Here is a 19,472-nt window from a genome sequence, read left to right as displayed (position 1 = left end):
ACAATGGGAGAGGCCACAACAGTGAGAGGCCCACATACCACAAAAAAAAAAAAAAAAAAAAAGTAAGTCAGGTCATATTAACTCTAACAAAAGCTCAAATTTCTTCCCATATCACTGTAAAATTTGCTCCCACCTCTATAACCTTTCTGTCCTCAATTCCTACTGTTCTCAGCCCCTGGGTCCCACTAACTCCTTAATGCTCCTCATACACTCTGGTCTATTCCCACATAGCCCTTTGCACATGCTTCACTCCCTCATCTCCTCCAAGTCTTTACTCTAATATCACTTTTTATGTGAGGACTTCTTCCACCACTCTATCCTCCTTCCCTGCTTTATTTTTCTCCATCATATACCTCACCACTCACAGCATTTTAATTATTTATCTGGTCTCTCACTTGCCACAACACACCATCACCACCCTCACACACACAGAGACCCACAGAAGACATAGTAGATTGTTAGCTCCATGATGACAGGGATTCTGTCTGTTTTACTTATTATCGCATCCCTCGAGTACCTGGTTGGCACATGGAAGGCTATTGATAAACATCTTTTGAATAAATGAATGGGATTAAATTGCTTTGGCTGAAGTCGTGTCATCTAAGCCACTTTGGGAGAATCTGGACACAGTTCTTTTGCTCTAGTTATTATAACAAGTAATATACTGTCAGCTACAATAATAGAATAAATCAAATAAATCAATAAAAAAAATGTACTATCTTATGAAACAGGAGAAAAAGTATACAGAGAGAGATTTTCCACCTTTTCCTTTAAAACATGTTTCTGTTGAGTGTATTGTCTCCCCAAACGTCCAATCATCATTCATTTTACTATATTGTTCTTAGAGCTGCTAAAAGATTTCTTTGTCTCCTAAGTCTTCAGGGAAGTGATGTTATATTTCTTATCTTCCATGTCCTAGGCAATTAATTCCTTTGATTACCTTCCATCTGTTAGTGCCCATAATTTTATAACTTCCTTGATACATTTCCTATATATATATATATTTATATGATTTTGCATATTACTAAAATTTGGCATGTTCACTTTCTTGTTTCTGTGATATTTTTTCTTCATCTCCAGATTATTTTATTGCTCTTTTCCTTATTTTAAGCTAAGTGTTTTCTCTTACTTTGTTTCTCCCTATACTTCTAAGCTATTCTCTCTCCTTGTTGTTACTTCACAGTCAACAGTGGTTTCAGTGAGACAGTGTCCAATCTGCTATCAGCTGTGAATATCATTACTGTGGTGTTATTTACACCCTTTTAGCTCACTAATGAAGATGCTGGATAAACTGTGCCATACGTTAACTATCAAGAGACAATATGGTAAGAGTTGCCACTTTTCATTATCTTTCATTTTTGGTCTTTGGCCTATACTGCACCTTTTCTAAACTTGAGAAGCAAATGCCATTGAGGCAGACATAATTCCTTTAATCCATTCTACATCTGGTTCTTTTTAATTACTTAAACAAATTGTCATATGTATTCAACAGGATGTTTTCTTCATGATCCAATAACGATTATCTTTTTGAGATGGTATTAGTCCAATTCCAGGAGTAATTTGCTTTATTACATTAAGTTTGTTCAAACAGCATGTGAATTTCATTAGCATGGCAAAAACAAAGGCTAAATTTCATCGTTTGTGCTTCTGCTTGTAGGATAAATGGTGGTGTTCTCACAACCTATTGCTTTTCTATACCATCGTGGCTTCATCATTTCATTTCTTTAACTTGATCTGACCCTATTTCCTTCTGCACTTACCAAATTCCTCTCTAGTTAACTCTCAAATCATGTGTGCATTTTCCCTAGATGATTATTTGTTCTTTGTATTCCATTTTACCTATATTCCAATCATAACTCTATTACTGCACTAGTCATGTAATAGTACACCTCCCTTTATTTCCATATCTATCATTGATCTGGGATGTGAATACCTGGAGGGCAGAAATCTTGCCATATTCATCTTTATTCCTTAGTGATTAGCATACAGTAGACACTCAGTAAATGTTAGCTGGCTGAAAGAATGAATTAATGGCTTGTTTATAGGGACATCAGTAGAAGCCTTTATTTGAATGAATCAACTTTCTATAAGCTGATTTACATCAGAATGGCTTTCCTCCAAATTAGTTCTATTTATTAACATTTGTATTAGAAAATGCCAACTTGTCTTTGTTTCCCTACATAGTTTCCATGCTTTGAATTGTTCATAAAGTGAACAAAAAAGAAAATAAAACAGTGAATAATGTATCATCAATTACTGTTATAATTTTAACTACAGATACCTTAGCTAACAATTTTTTTTTTCTTTTAAGAATGGAAAACAAATGTCAAGAAAATGAGCCTTATAGCATAGTTTTAAAACTTCCTTAATATGTTCTGATTTCAATAAACATTAAACTATCTACTAAAATATAGATTCATATCATTTGAATCTACAGCTATTAGACTGATGACTTTTGGATAGTTTCCATCTTGCATTTTCCAGTATAGATTCAACTACATTTAGTAGATAATGTTTTAAATATGTATTAAAGGAGTTGAAAATTATTTAACCCAAAAGTTAAAAAAAAATCTTATTAATCAAAAAGAATATGATTTTTTCTAATGTTACATTATCTATAGGCTTTGCTGATTTTAATTTACAGGTTGGCAATGTTTTAAATACCAGATGCATTCTTGCAGGCAAATGATTAAAGGAAATACAGGATTAACTTTATTTCTTTAATCCAGATGTCATAAGGATTCCCTTAGATCAGAAATTTAGATAACCTTGGCTTGAATCCTCAATTTTAAGGCTCATAGAAAATCTGAATATTTATCACTCTGCCAATTTTACTGAAGAATTGAAGGACTGTGAAGCCATAGTTAAAAGTTAAAGGGTGGCTTGGAAGTAGGCTTTAACACATTCCCTAAATTATATCCTTAAATTATACTATCACCACCACTAAGACATATGAAATTAAAGATCTAAGTTAAAGCTGTGTGGTCTCTGTTATGAAAACTCAGCATTAAGTCAAATCTATCAGCCTCTCTTTCATGCCAGATTATCCTCAAAAAGCCAGAACATCATCAACATTATCACATGACATGATGCAGATTCTTTCTTATTGTGCTGGGCTTCACTTTTCTCTCTAGGTGATTCTGTCCTCTTTCTGCTGTTTGAAATAATAAAATCTTAACTCCTTTGGTGTAAGGATACCCATGATTTGCATAAACCAGGTATGGTGAGACACATAAATTTGGAAATGACTGTCATGAAGAAAGATGATTTTACCTTCTAGGTAGCAAGGTCCCAAGAGGTCAAAACACTAAACATAAAAACTAGAAAACATGGTTATTACATTTTTTCTTGATCTCTTAGAAGCATTTAAATGTGTATTTTTTCCAGACCATCACACACATCTATTCTGTGGTAAAGTAACCTGAGCCAATTATGTTGTACACAATTATTAGTAACCTTTTTTTTTTTTTTTTTTTTTTTTTTATTTTAATAAATATTGGTAGCCTCTCTGAAGTTTCTATGTGAAGGTTCAGGGACAGGCTGGGAGCTGGGACTTGGGACACTTTGCTGCAGTGCTTTCACATGGACAAACATCTCCTTAAGCAACAGAATACAAAGAAACTATGAGGGACTAAAAATAACTGCATGTATGCACAGTTAGGATAAATTATGGACAATAAGATACAAAAAGACCAAAAACCCAACTGCCACTTCTGAAGAGGAGGGAGCAAAAACAGGGTGTCCATAACAAAAGCTGTGTACTGCGCATGCTCCCTGCGCACAACACCACCAAAGGGGTGGGCAAACCACCTAAGCTACCCCTCTGGCCTGACCCCTGGACACACCCCTACCCTAACCCCATATAAGGAACCAGCTCAATTTCTATTGATTAAGGAAGGCCAAAAACCCTGATTGGTAACAGTTCTACAATCTCACTACTAGATTACAATGAAAGCAAGTTTATATTTATATTAGATAATATAAAATATATATATACTGGTCTCTGCCCCCAGTTCATGGCATAAGGCTCCTGAAACCCTTGTGATTTCCTGGGTGATAGGAATAACTTTCATTCAATGAAGTGACTCTGGGTGGGGCTCCTGGATGACTTCTGGATGAGTGCTGGTCCCTGGAAAGAAAAGGTCATGATTAGAAGCTTAAAATTTTCAGCCCCACCTTCACTCCTTCACATTCTCTCCCACACCCCTTCTAGTCTCTTTAAGAGACAGAAGAACTGGAAATGGAGTTAGTGATCAATTATGCCTACATGATGAAGCCTCAAAAGAATCCCAAGAGTACCAGGTTCAGAGAGTATCCAGGTCAGTAAACACATCCACATTCAAGGTTGGTGACACACCCCAACTGTACAACAATAGAAGCTCCTGTGCTCGGGATGTTCCCAGACCTTACCCTTTATCTGGCTGTTCATCTGTATACTTTATCAGATTCTTTATTATAAAATAAAGTAGTAAACATAAGCAAGTGTTTCCCTGAGTTTTATGAGCTGCTGTAACAAATTAAACAAGCCTAAGGGAACCTCTGATTTGTAGCCAAGTCAGTCAGAATTTGTGGGTAACCTAGGAATCTATTACTTGTGATTGGCATCTGAGTTGTGGGGGGGCAGTCTCATGACACTGAGCCCTTTACCTGTGGGATCTGAAGCTATCACCAGGTAGATGGTGTCAGATTTTGAGTTAAACTGTAGGACACCCAGCAGGGGTCAGAAAACTGCTGGGTAGAGAAACCCCTCTATACACACATCTGGTATCAGAAATGTCATGAATGTGGTAGTAATGTGAGAGTAAAGGACAAATACAGGAGGGAGGATGGGGTTTTTCCCAACTCACAGACATATTATATATACATATAAACAATTATTAGCCAGTAGGCACAAAGGCAGCCAGGCAACCTATTTTTGTAATTTTAATGAACCCAAGTTCACTGTTCTTTAATTACTACAATAACACCTTTTGTGTAAAGTTCACCTGAGTAAAATCAACAATACCTTAAAAGCAAGTTTTATCAACAAAATAGTAGATACCAGACAGAAAGAATCAGTTGGGCTAACAGTCAGACTCAGAACTGTTTCTGAATCAATCTTGATGTGCCACTCTGAAAGGTAAGAGTATTGAGGTCCTTGGCTCCTGAAGCCATCTTTATGAAAAGGTAATTGTAGTGTCTCTAAAATATTAGTTCTAGTTATTCTTCATAGCTTGAATGCCAATATCTCATCAAGAAAAAAAAACATTTCTAACATCAAATATGCTAAGTAACAAATATGACTTGTTGATCCCAGAAAAAACATAGCCACATAGCTGAAGCATGTCACATCTTTGTCTCTGGAGTATGGAGTCAGTTAAACATCCCTGAATTGTGTATTACCAATTAGGGGCACTGACCGCTCCTAGGTTGTAAATTAGAACTAACACATACACAAGCATATTGCACTTTGCTCAAAGGCTTTGAAGAAATTATAGACTATATAACAATTTCCCAGAAGAAATTCTGCTATCAGCTGCTAATTTCTTTTACTATTTTGGTATATTCCTTTATGGGGTCACAACTTGTGACCTAATATGGGTCAATCTTAAAAGGAAGACAGGCCTTTCAATGGGTCCAGCAGTCCTAGGTAAAAAGAGTCTTTGTGGAACAAAAGGAAATGGGATGAATAAAATAATAGCAATGTGTACTCCACAAATTATTGATTTTTTTGTGATTGCACTGGGTCTAAAAGAAAGAGGAATTGGTGTACCAACATACAATTTACAATCATATGGAAAAAATATATATTATCTATTGTTTGGCTAAAATATTCTTATTCCCTGTATCATCACAAATGAGTAAAGCTTGACTTCACCTCACCTATTAGTTCCATCTTGAACTAACAGATACTCTGTTTGATAGTATAAAAGCCACTCTGCCCATTGTTTCAAGCTTCTGGTGAATAGGACACATGGAAGCTCCACAATAGTATTTTAAATTTACCTTAGCTACACAATAACCAAATAGAAAATTTTTGAGCAAGAGGATTTCCTGTAATTTTATTTCAGTTCAGTTTGATTTCTGTTATATCATGTATTTCAATAAAAATAAATACTACAGATTTCTTTTTCTATAGAATTCTAAACATGTATATTTGAAGACTTCTAAACTTTTTGCATATTTTTTTCATTGTTTATCCTTATGTTTTTATTGAATAGTCAAAAACTTAATCTAACAATTTGATAGCATTTACAGCAATGGAAAACTTGGAAGCTTGGATTCATAAAATCATAAACATAAGGCAAATATTTCCTCCTCTGTATTATGTTGTTGTCACCAGCTGATTAGTGATTCACTGAGTTAAACTTCTCACATGTAAACATTTCAGACAAAAAAGAAAAATAACTGTCTTAACATAATCTAAAAGTTAAACATATATTAAATATAAGCATAAATGAGTAAAACATTAATATTAAATTATTGCATACAAATAGAGTTTCTGATGTTCTAGGTGCTAAAGAGACATTGAAGAATAATATAAAATGTGCCCTGCTGTCAAAGAGGCTATACTGTAAAATGAAGGGTGACAACCAATAAGTAAACAAATAATGTAACAATAGCAAGTCAGGTTTTGGTAAAGTTTTGAAGCAAATAGGGCGATATGACTTGCGTACTGGAAATTGGGAAATGTGGTGCGGTACCTAACATATGTAGTTAGGAAAGGTGTCTCAGAGGAGGTGAACTTGTTGCTGTGAACAAAGGATGAGAAAGAGTCAGTCATGTTAAAACTGAGGAAAGAGGCTTCAAAGCAGATGGAACATTAAGCACAAAGACACTGAAATGGAGAGAGGTTAGGTTTTTAATGACCAGAAAGGAAATAAGTTTGCCTAGAGTTGACTGAATAAGGAAAGAATGGTTCAAGACTCATTTGGAGAGATAGACAAAGACCAAGTTGCCAAACACATCATTAAAAATATCAAACTCCTAAGTACAATGTTAGTACCCATTCCATAAGACATTGCAACTTGTATTAAACATTCATAAAATTAAGAATATATTTCACAGTTTACATTAAATGAAAATCTTTATCTTCTTCCTCTACCAAATATTTGTTTAATCCTTACTATGTGCTAGACACTGTTCTAAGTTCCAAGAATGGAGTAATTCATGAAGCCTGACCACTTGGAACTTGCCTTTACTTATAGCACTTTGTGTGCTAAAAGATGACAGTTTCTAGGTTTTCCACTGGCAGCTCTACATTGCTGTTTTTTCTAATTTTGCTGACTAGAGTCTTATGTAAGCTTCAATAATCCTAAGAATAAACAGTTAATACACTTCCCTTTTATAGGAAAAGAATTCCTCTAATGAAGTCAAATTTTGACCTTGTGAGAATACTTTCTGATGAACAACAGAAAATAATTATAGAATATGAAGCTATTAACTGATCTTACATCTGAAATGATATTACTTATGATAGCTGTTCTCCCAAAGTGAGCTGTACTCACTCTATTTCCTTTATGGAAGCCATCCATTAATTCCTTGGTACATATTACTATGAAAATTTAATATGATGTAGAAGGACTTCAGAAATGTTGTGAATAAGAGTGCCCTTTCAAATAAACCAGCATTTTCTACCTTCTGAATAATTTGGAAAAAAAATGTCATAACAAAGACTTAAGATAGTTTTTACTAAACTTCCAAACCCTTTCTATAAAGACACATCTCACAGAATTAATTTTTTAAATGTTCACAATTTTGTCTCCATCATCGTATATAAATACTACTTGAAGTCTCAATTTTGGCTCTTCAATTTTACAATGATATTTCAATTGTAAGACCAGGTTGACAAGTAAATGTGTTATGAAAAGAGGGTTATGAATTAAGAGATTAAGAACTCACAGAACTAAAACTCTGTAGGAATGGAAGGAAAGTGACTTGAGAAATGAAATTTCAAGTTAATGGTTGACAAGTTAAATATCTATAAACAAACAATTAAAAAATGAAGAGATGATGAGCTTCATAGGCAAAACAGTGCTCTGATCTTTATGTAGGGGGTGCAAAACTTTACAGAGGTTTTCACTAAAACATGTTACTGAGACTGCTCTAAAATAATTTAAACAAGATCTATTCTCTTTTGTTCTTCCTTCTAGTTATGAAGTGAAATAACTTTGATTTACCAAATCAGTACTAGCAGAATTTTCATGTATGGGGAAATTAATTTTGGGAAAAGTCCTCCAATATGATGCATCAAATGGCTCCAATGGTCACTTATAGGAAATATTTCTTGAGTAACTTTTAGTATGATTTATAAATATCATATGTTGCTTCATAATTGTTTTCATGTTGTTTCTTCATTCACTGTGGTTATAGAGGCAGGATATGAGATCACAGTGGGTCAAGAGTTTTATAGATGATTTGAGTTTTTAACTCAACAATTGTATAATACCTAGAAAATAAATAGAAGGTAAAATCATTATAAGAGTATTCATAAATAAAGGTATACTTCAGCAAGCTGACTTTAGAGATGCACCATAGGATTTTGCAATTAGTGAATAATATGTCTTCCATGAAGCTGCCCTTCCTCAATTCACACCTGTTTTGGGGGTCTCAACTCTGTTTCTCATAGCTCCCTGAGAATTACCTCTTTTTCCATACTTATCACACTGAATTATGGTATAATACCAACAGCAAGTAAGTTTTGAGTTCTTTTTATATTCTAGTGCTGGGATAAGTAATACATCACACAATATTATTAAATCTCTAAAACAAACAAACCTGAAGGGTAGGTTTTATTGTCTCCATTTTGCACCAAAGGAAACAGTTCTGAGAAGTTACTCTTATGCAAAACCACATGGCTAGAAAATTCAGGAAATAGGATTAAAGTCCATGTCTCTCTTATTCCAAAGAACATTACTTCTATTTATTTATGTCTTATGTCGGGAATTTTTATGAGGTCAAGGGGCTTAAACTTTCATACAGGATCTTCAACAAATGCCACTGTTCCATAACATACAAAAACAAAACAACAATAAAACAAACTTATAGGAGTTTAATAAGCCCCTGACTTTTCTAATCCTGTGCTATAAGCTTGCTGTACACACCGAAAATACAATATAAACCAGTATTGAAGTACTTACTGTTTATGTTGAGGGGTGCTAACAAGGAGGGCTTTAGACTTCGGTATATCTGCATCTTGTATTTAAAATAATGAAGCCTCACAATTTACATTCTAGTATCTTTATTATTCTATTATTATTATTCTATTATCCTTACTATTCTATGATCCTTAACCCTGACTATACATTTGAATCACATGTATAAGTTTTTTAAAAATACGGTTACCTGGACCCCACCCAAGATCAATTAAATCAGTATTTCTAAGTGTTAAGTGGTCACCAATATTTTACAAAATCTACACTGGTGATTCTATAGTTGAGAACCACTGTTAGAAATAAGTGACATCTTCCTCACAGTCTTATATTCAAGGAAGTCAATTTCCCTTATCTCTATGAAAATTAAAGACAGTAATATGTCACAACGGACACAAGACAAAAATATCAGTCTTCAGGATTAGTGCTCATACTTCATAGGAGATAAGTGGAAATCAGAGTCTAGTTAGCAAAATGAATCATATTTCCTGAATGCTTGTAATTGAAATTTATGTAGTTGACTTTGTGGGAGGAAGCAGCTAGGAGCTAGCTCCACATACACCTGGAAGAAAGTGCTGAAATTACATCTATAAGACTAGAGTCACTGGGTGTTTTAAAATTTTTTTTAACTAGCTTTTTATGTAACCCATTTCTAGATTAAACCATTTTACGTATGTTTAGAATTGAGAATTATATATTTTTAAAGAATAGTTGATATCTAAAACTAGGCCATAGTGGAGGCTTGGACTGCAGTCCTTCAAGCAATGTGGGACCTTTATTTGTGCAAACTTGAGCAAGTTATTCAACCTTCTATGCTTTACTTTCTTAATCTGCAAAATGGGGAGAAGATGATAACTATGGCTATTCATGCTTAGCAGTTTACATGTATTATATTAACCTTCAACAAACACTGTAAGGGAGCTACTAATTATTATTCTCATTTACACATGAAAAAACTGAGGCACAGTGAGGTTAGGTAGTGTTCAATGTCTCAGAGCTCATAAACAGTGCAGCCTGTAATCAATGCCAGTTTTAACTCCAGATCAGGCATGCTTAACTGCTCCAGATATCTGCCATAATTACACTGTTTCAGAGGACTATTTAGAGGATGTGGTGAGATAAAACAGTGGTTTCCAAAAAACACTGATGCCTGGTTGCCATCACTGGACATATTGATTTCACTTGTATGGAGTGAAACCTGGGCTTCAGGATTTTTCAGATCTTCCCAGGTGATTCTAATGCATCAAAGTTTTAAAACAAATGAGATAAAGCATAGAGTGGGATCCATAATGGGAAGATGATAAATATTATCTCTATTAACACCTTTATTATTATTAATGTTAAAATTAGACAATGGTCTGAAAGCAAATCAGGTGGATTTAAAAAAAAATAACAGAGTAAGGCAAAACTGAAGCAACAACAAATTAATTGGTATATGTCCAAAATATTTTTCCTGTTAAAAAAAGAACAATTTTAAAATTGGTTTTCTAAAAGAGTAACTAAAAGTAGAAGCTTAAAAAATAAACCAATCAAACAATATAGACCTGAAACTTTGCTTTCAGTTGAGTTTTACTAAGTTCTGTTATCCTATTTTAGTCAGAGACAGTCCTCTTTGGTGCTTCCTATTTATTTAGGTGGCTATACAAGAGCTTTCAGGAGTACAACCATTTCTATCTATGCTTCATGTTTTCCATGAGCCTTTGGGGTTTTCTGTAGTGATTATTGAGTCATCTATGGCTTTACAAAACAGAAAATTGGTATTCAAGGTGACAGACAAAGCTCAGAACTTTCTAAACTTTCTGTAATATTTCCAAACTGTTCCACTTGGAGACAAGGATATGGATTTCTTAAATTCTCAAGGTTTATTTGAGCCTCATGATTCTGCTGTTATGCCTGTGAATAGTAATACCTAAGGCTTATAACGATACAACTAATGAAGTACTAGGTACAATTGCAAGTTAGAGTGATCCTCCCTTTTCTCTAGTTTTCCAATCTCCTGCTGTGGTTTGCTGTAGGCAAGGGACATGTGGTTGCTAATTTTAGTTTGGTTGTCATTAGTTGAGTTTCCTAAGGTCAGCTAGCTTTGGTGACCAGCAGGAAATGTGTTTGTACATGAGTGTGTTAAGCAGAACAGAGGGGTTATTTTCCCAATAACTTCTAATCTTTCTTTACTTGTCCTGAAGGTGGTGATTTGTAAATATTTTATACAATCTATTAATTTTAACTTACTTTTATATGTGATATTTGAAAACTCTGTAAATGAAACAAAGTATTGAAAAATTTGACTCTGACGAAAGAGTGGAAATATTAATATAATTTGCCTTCTTTTTGCCTCTCTGTGAGTCTCTGTGACAGCTGAGGAGTGTATCCATTCTATACTAAAGCTACTAAATTAATCATTTTCCAGATATCTTAATACTGTTCATATATATACAACCTAAATACAACTCTATAATCATAATTACCATGATTTACATTTCTGCCCACAAAAGATATATTAAGATCACATAATGTGTTAGAACAAATACATAAATTCCCTGTGCAATTTTGTCATGAATAATAGATGACCTAAAAGCTAGGGTTTTTCTATTTGGTTACAGTAAATGGATCCAAACAAATCAGAATTTTCAGAGCATGAATGCAATCAATTTGAGCCTAGCTATTCTGGCTTAGAAAAGTCAGCTCAATTATTTCCAGTTATCTAGTTATTTCTTAACAAGAATTTGGTTGTTTAAACAACATCACAATAAATGTGTATGTTATATTAACTGGAAAATATGTTTCTCATATCTGATTCTATATACAAATGCATAGAGTCAGGTATACAACCCAAGAAAATTTAATTTTCCATGCTCAAAAAAAGCACATCAGCAGAAAGGCTAAAATTATTTTACTCTTATGTGTTAAGTATATGTGTGGGAAAAAATTCTGCCTTGGATTCCCTGCTAAGATTTTCAACAGTTTTGCCAATTAGTGTCGAATGAAAGACGATACATCTCTTTAAGTAGGAGTTGAACTGTAATTTATCCTGTAAAATACAGACTTACAAATAAGTCTTACTTTTTGGTGTTTATACTAAGATAAAGTTATTTCAAACCATTAATCGACCTCCTAGTCGAACACGGGTTCGTGCCCTAGTCTGGGAGGATCCCACATGCCGCGGAGCGGCTGGGCCTGTGAGCCACGGCTGCTGAGCCTGTGCGTCCGGAGCCTGTGCTCCGCAACGGGAGAGGCCACAACAGTGAGAGGCCCGCGTACCACAAAAAAGAAAATAATAATAATAATAATAAATAAAATGTTAAAAGTAAATGAACAAATAAATTAGCAGTATATCATCCTTTTCCCTATAAGTCTTATGTTTGTAGAGACTGCTCTTTAATTTGTAAAGTTTGATGTGTATTTATATTAAAACAGTTTTACTTTCCAACAGATGAAATCTAACACAACAATCTTTAGGAGAGCCTAAAACATGAAAGAATATTTTAGTCATTATTCTAAAACTGATTTACTAACTGACCTAGCAAGAGCATTGGGAATTCTGGCAGATCCTGGTTTGACTATCATGATGAGGACATAATTTACCCTTTTGTTTTCATGGTATTCTCTGCCTCAAAGCACACTGTGGGTCCATTCCTGAGTGCTGTCAGCATTTCACTTCCCTTTATACATGTAGTACTATGTACTTAACCCCCATGCCATGCAAGGCTGATCACTGCCATTTTTGCAGATCTGTATAATGGTAAATTATTTAATCAGATCTCTTTCAATTCTGAAAAGCTCACCTTATTTTCCATATTATTCTAGCATCATCTTGTATCAATGAATTAATTCCTTTATCAACATATATATAGGTAAAATCAACTGGGGAGAGGCATTTCTCTCTGTGTATGAGGGAAAGGAATGCTAAAAGTGAAACAGCAATACTGGATCTGGCATCTGAACATTTTATTTTAGAGGTCATTTTTTTAATATATAATTAACTTTTGGAGGAATTAGGATTGTGTTGGGATGGCCAGGAAAGGAACCTAAGGGTCACAGAAAGAACATTTCCAGTGCTAGGATATGTTTTGTAGGAGAGCTTATGTTGTCCAAATGTAACATAGGTGGAAGGCACTTTGATTCCCAACTACTTTAGCACAATGGTTGCACTTTGGGAATACTGGCTGAGCATGTGAATATGAACCAAAATATATACGAACAGAGAGACAAAGCCTATGGTGTATGGTACTGACATCTGGGTAAACCGGATCATTTCCGTATCAACTCACAAGCAACAGGAAGTGTGGGATCAGATTTCAATAGAGACATCGAATGGCAGTGATTAAAACAACTGGTTCATTGAGGCCTCCAATCAACTCTCACCCATACAGCTGTGCTCCCAACTCCTCTTCCATCTCTGCCTACACAGAACAGAATCCACAGTCCAACAACACAATCACTTTCTTGCAATAATCCTCCAACTCTTTCCCCTTTCTACCTCCATTGCAGTCACAAGGAATGGCTGTAAGGATACAATATCACAACTTTGCTTGTAGTATCAGCTTGAATTCTTGATTGCACACTCAAAAGGGCACCCGATACTTTCTGACAATCCTACCATTTCTTTAGTGAGTTTACCTTCACCACTTTTGGAGACAACTATTTTATATCTACTTTTCTTTTGTCAAACCACCACTTTTGTCTGATGACCTCACCTAACACTTCATTGATATAATAGAAAACAGTAGAAGAAAAACTCTCATCTTCCATCACCATGACCTTCATTTCTAAGATGAATGAAACAGCCTTGCCCCATTCAAAGTCTGTCTCTTCAGCCCTTGACCTTATCACCTTCTGTTATCTGCTGGACTCAGCTTCTGCAAGCATTCTTTCCTTTTGCATTTCAACAACTCCTCATCGACCCCATATTTATGATAATAAATAGATACCTTCAAAAATCATCTACCCTTTAAAAATTTCTCATAACTCCATTTTGCTTTTCTACTATTTCCCAATTTCTCCCTCACCCTTCAGAGCAAAACTTAAACCCTCTCTGTTTCCATATCTCTAGTTCTCACCATTACATTGAAACTTCTTTGCCAAGATTGCCAATGGTCAAAGTGTTGCTTTGTTCACTGATCACATCCCTGTTCTCATCTTTATTAACCCTTCAATAGTATTTGAAACTATTAAGTATTTCCTCCTTCTTGAAATATTCTCATCTCTTGGCTATTGTGAAACCGTGCTGTTCTAAGGTTTCCTTTCTGTCTTTGCCACCTCAAGTATGTTTACTGTCTCTGTGTAGTAAAAATTAACCTTACCCAAAGAGTGGTCTAGCTTTTGCCCTACACTACCGGAAGGTGGTATCTAGATCCTTGGAATGTTCTGCATTAGAAAAGTGTCTTCGTTTGCCTAGAAGGTCTTGGCCACTGGACAGTCAAAAATTGTGATTTATGACAGGGGCTTTGGGGCCTGCAGTATTCACTCTACCTCTGGAAAGGATAGAGACTAAAGGGTACCCATGTGTACAGTTAATCATGGAGCCCCAATAAAATTTTGGACACCAAGGCTCAGGTGAGCCTATCCGGTTGGCAATGGTCCATTCATAGTCATACATTGATTTCAGGAAATAATTTTCAGTGAATTCTGTGAGTTATTCTAGAGAATTTTCAAATCTGAGCATTGCTGGAGAAACCCCCAAGCATGAGGTTGGTATTATAAATGAGGGGGGGTCTGTGGACTGCATTCCCTCAAAATCCACAGGCTCCTTTTATTCTCCCTTTTTAATAATGGAGTGCTCCAGGGCTTGGTCTCAATCTCTTTTTCTCTTGCTACACACTTTTCCTAGATGATTTTATAGAATCCTAGTGCTTCAAATGCCATTCAAAATTTATGTCTCTAGCCCCAAATTTTCCTTCAGGATAATTTCAGGATAAATGATCAACCTCATGTATAACGTTGTATGCATTTATGACTGTTAGCTGCTCAAATTCACATATCCCACAGAAAGTTCTTTTTTACCCATCCCTACTCTGTTTCTTTTTAACCAATATGGTGATCAGTTCAAAGCACCCATATGCTCAAATTAAAACCTAGAAGTTATTCTTTTTTTTTTAATTAATTAATTTATTTTATATTTATTTTTAGCTGTGTTGGGTCTTCATTTCTGTGTGAGGGCTTTCTCCAGCTGCAGCCAGTGGGGGCCACTCTTCATCGCGGTGCGCGGGCCTCTCACTGTCGTGGCTTCTCCCGTTGAGGAGCACAGGCTCCAGACGCGCAGGCTCAGTAGTTGTGGCTCACAGGCCCAGCCTCTCTGCGGCATGTGGGATCCTCCCGGACCGGGGCATGAACCCATGTCCCCTGCATTGGCAGGCGGACTCTCAACCACTGCGCCACCAGGGAAGCCCTAGAAGTTATTCTTGATTCACCGTTTCCCTTATCTCATTATATAGGACCCATCAGCAAGTTGTATTTTAATTAGTGCTAAAATTCCATTCATATACATTGGTATGGTCATCTTGATTGTTAAAACAGTGTACTACCTCTGGATCAGTTGATAAAGTTCCATTTCTGTGAGCAAGACCCCTTTTGCCCTCTACCATCTGTCCTAGCCTCCCTGGCCCCATACCTAATTACCTCCCCACTTCCCACAATCCAGCAACTAAAGATTCAATGACTGTCAGGGGACCTCCAGGACCTGACCTTGTTTAGCTCTATGACCAGCTTCAGTTGTGATTGGTTGGTGCGTGTGCTAACTATTTTTCAAAGTGTTTTCCTCCTGAGCAGTTCTCTTGGCACTTCTTGGGGCTATTCATAGCTGATTATGCCATTCCGGCACCTGACATTATGCTGAATTTCCCACCAACTCACTGTTGCTTCCCTGAGAAAGCCTACTTTTCCAATATATCCTTGGCCAGTGCAGGAGACAGAGTGGATCGTAGCCATGATTGTACCTCAGCATGTTAATACGTAATGGCCATCTGGTATCCTGAAACTATACTTCTGGCCACTGCTCTCGGAATCATTTTTCCTAACGTGGCTTATTATGTGAATTATATTATGTGAATTAAAGCTTTCTTGGGACTTTTTTCTATAGAGTTCCTGGGGGAAACCTGAAGAGTGGGTAGATTAGTCTTAATTAGGTTCAGCAAAGGCAGTAGCTGAGCACTGCAGTCTCTGAAAGTATAGTGGGTGTGCCGTAGAAAGTTGAGAGGGTGGGGGAAATAGACAGAGTCCTCAGGTCTGCTTGAAGCTGGCAGAGGAAGGGAGTGTCTGGAGTACAAATGTCCTTTTTCACCCTTCCCACTGATATTTTTTTTAACTGAGTAAAAATGGAAATGCTAGAACATTCACCATTTTAAAGTGTACAACTCAGACATTATTAGTATATTCACAAGGTTGTGAAACCACCATTACTACCTAATTCCAGAACATTTTCATCATCCCCAAAAGAAACATCATAACTACTAGCAGTCACTCCCCATTTTTCAACCTCTGGCAACCACTAATCTACTTCCTGTCTCTATGAATTTGCTTATACTGGAAATTTTGTAAAACTGGAAATATACAGTATATTCCCTCCTTTATCTTGCTTCTTTCATTTATAACGTTTTCAACATTCATCCATGTTTTAGCATGTATCAGTACTTCACTCCTTTTTATTTCTAAATGATAATTCATTATAAGAATATACCCTTTTTGTTTATCCATTCAGCAGTTGATAGACATTTGGGATGTTCTCACTTTTGGGCTAATATGAATAAAGCTGCTATAAAATTTGTGTACACGTTTTTGTGGAAATTATGTTTTAAATTTATTTATATACCTAACTGTGTAATTGATCAATAGACTCTATGTTTAACTCTTATGGAATTGTCAAAATGTTTCCAAATGGCAGCTCTATTTTACATTCCCATGAGCAAAGTATTAGGCTTCCAATTTCTCCACATTCTCACCAACAGCTGTTATTATTTTTTTCTATCATAGCCATCCTAATTTGTGCAAAGTAGTATCTTATTGTGCTTTTGTTTTGCATTTTTCTAATGATAAGTAGTATTGAGCATCTTTTCATGTACTTATTGGCCAGTTGTACATAATCTTTGGGGAAACATAAACTCAAATCTTATGCTCACTTTCAATTGAGTTATTTGTTTTTTAATGTTGAATTTTAAGAGTTCTACATATATTCTGAGTACTGGATACTTTTCAGATATGTGATTTGCAAATATTTTCTTCCATTTTCTGGGTTGTCTTTCCACCTTCTTGACAGTGTCCTTTGAAGCAAGGAAGTTTTCTTAATTTTGATGAAGTCCAGTTAATCTATTTTTTCTTTTGTTGGCAAATTCAAGGTCATGAAGGTTTATCCATGTGCTTTCTCCCAAGAGTTCTACAGTTTTAGCTTTTACATTTAAATCTTTGATTCATTTTGAGTTAATTTTTGTGTATGAGTTGAAGTAGGCATCCAAATTCATTCTACTGCATTTTTTTAACATCTTTATTGGAGTATAATTGCTTTACAATGGTGTGTTAGTTTCTGCTTTATAACAAAATGAATCAGTTATACATATATTCCCATATCTCTTCCCTCTTGCGTTTCCCTCCCTCCCACCCTCCCTATCCCACCCCTCTAGGTGGTCACAAAGCACCAAGCTGATCTCCCTGTGCTATGTGGCTGCTTCCCACTATCTATCTATTTTATGTTTGGTAGTGTATATATGTCCATGGCACTCTCACTTTGTCACAGCTTACCTTTCCCCCTCCCCATATCCTCAAGTCTATTCTCTACCAGGTCTGTGTCTTTACTGCCCCAGCATCTTTGGTTACAAAGACAATATTTTCCCCCATTCAACTGTCTTGACACACTTGCTGAAAACCCGTAGATGTATGAGTTTATTTTGGGACTCTCAATTCTTGTCTTTTAATCTATATGTCTATTCTTATGTCAATGCTACAGAGTCTTGGTGGTTGTAGATTTGTAGTAAGTTTTTAAATCAGGAAGTGTGAATTCTATACCTTTGTTCTTTTTCAAAAATATTTTTACTACTCTGTGTTCTTTGGATTTTCCTGTGAATTTTAGGATCAGATTCACAAGTTCTGCAAAAAATGTAAGGGGAGTTTTGGTAGGAATCATGCTTAAACTGTAGATAAATTCAGAAATTATTGCTATCTTTAAAATAAGGAAGCCTTTTATTTTGTTTTTTTGCCAAATTACCCTAGACAAAACCTCCAGTGTAATGTTGAATAGAAATGGTGAGAGTAAACATCCTTGTATTTTTCCTAATCTTAGAGAGAAATTTTTTGTGTTTTGTTGGGTTTTGTCAAAAGACTTCTCTGTGTCTCTTAAGATGATGATGTGGGTTTTGTATTTTACCTTATTAATAATGTGTATTATATTGATTGATTTTCATATGTTGAGTCAATCTTATGTTACTAAGAAAAACTCCACTTAGTCACAGTGTATAATCATTTTTTATAAGTGAGTAGATTTGTTTTGCCAATATTTTGTTCAGGATTTTTACATCTATGTAGTTTTCTTTTCATATGGTATCTTTGCCTGGTTTTGGTATTAGGATAATATGGGCTTCATAGAATGGGTTGTGAAATTATCCATTTTCCTTTGTTTTTGGAAGAGTTGGTGAGGTATTACTGTTAATTCTTTAAATATTTAGTTGAATTCACCAGTGAAGCCATGTGGCTTAGGGATTTTCTTTGTGGGTGGATGTAGTTTTATGATTACTAATTCAGTCTCTACATTCTCTAGATTCTGCTTATGTTTCTGCCTTATTACATAGTATTCTTCCTCTTTTCCACTAGTGTCCATTGAGGTTAGCCTCATTCTGTTCCTTAAATAACCAAAATTCTCACCTCAATGTTTTTACACATGATGTTTCCTCTGGCTAGAACTTTAAAACATAAACTAATTAATAATATTCTATGTGTTATTCATTGTGATAATAGCTTCACATATTTTATCTAAGCAACAATGATTTATAATCTTGGAAAACTAAGGCCTAAAGAGGTTAATGTAATCAACAAATGTACAGAGATAAGAAAATTCTGAAAAAAATAACTGGAGAATTAACTACTTTTTAAAATAAATTTCCTAATGTCTCTGATGTACTATGTCTTAGAGCCAGAATTTAAACCATGTCTGTCTGACTCCAGAGTCCAAACACTTTACACTGTACTACTTTGCTACATTAGTATGAGTGTCAAATGATATGATACTTGCAAGTGAAAAATATTTTTGTTCTACTTCTCAACTTCTTCTATAAGCATCGTTTCTCCCTTATATTTATGCTCAAGCTATATATTTATATATATATATATATATATATATATATATATATATATATACATGAA

This window comes from Neophocaena asiaeorientalis, unplaced genomic scaffold (genome assembly GCF_003031525.2).
Source record: "Neophocaena asiaeorientalis asiaeorientalis breed wild unplaced genomic scaffold, Neophocaena_asiaeorientalis_V1.1 scaffold151, whole genome shotgun sequence".
Taxonomy (NCBI): Eukaryota; Metazoa; Chordata; class Mammalia; order Artiodactyla; family Phocoenidae; genus Neophocaena; species Neophocaena asiaeorientalis.
This window is presented reverse-complemented; position numbering follows the sequence as displayed.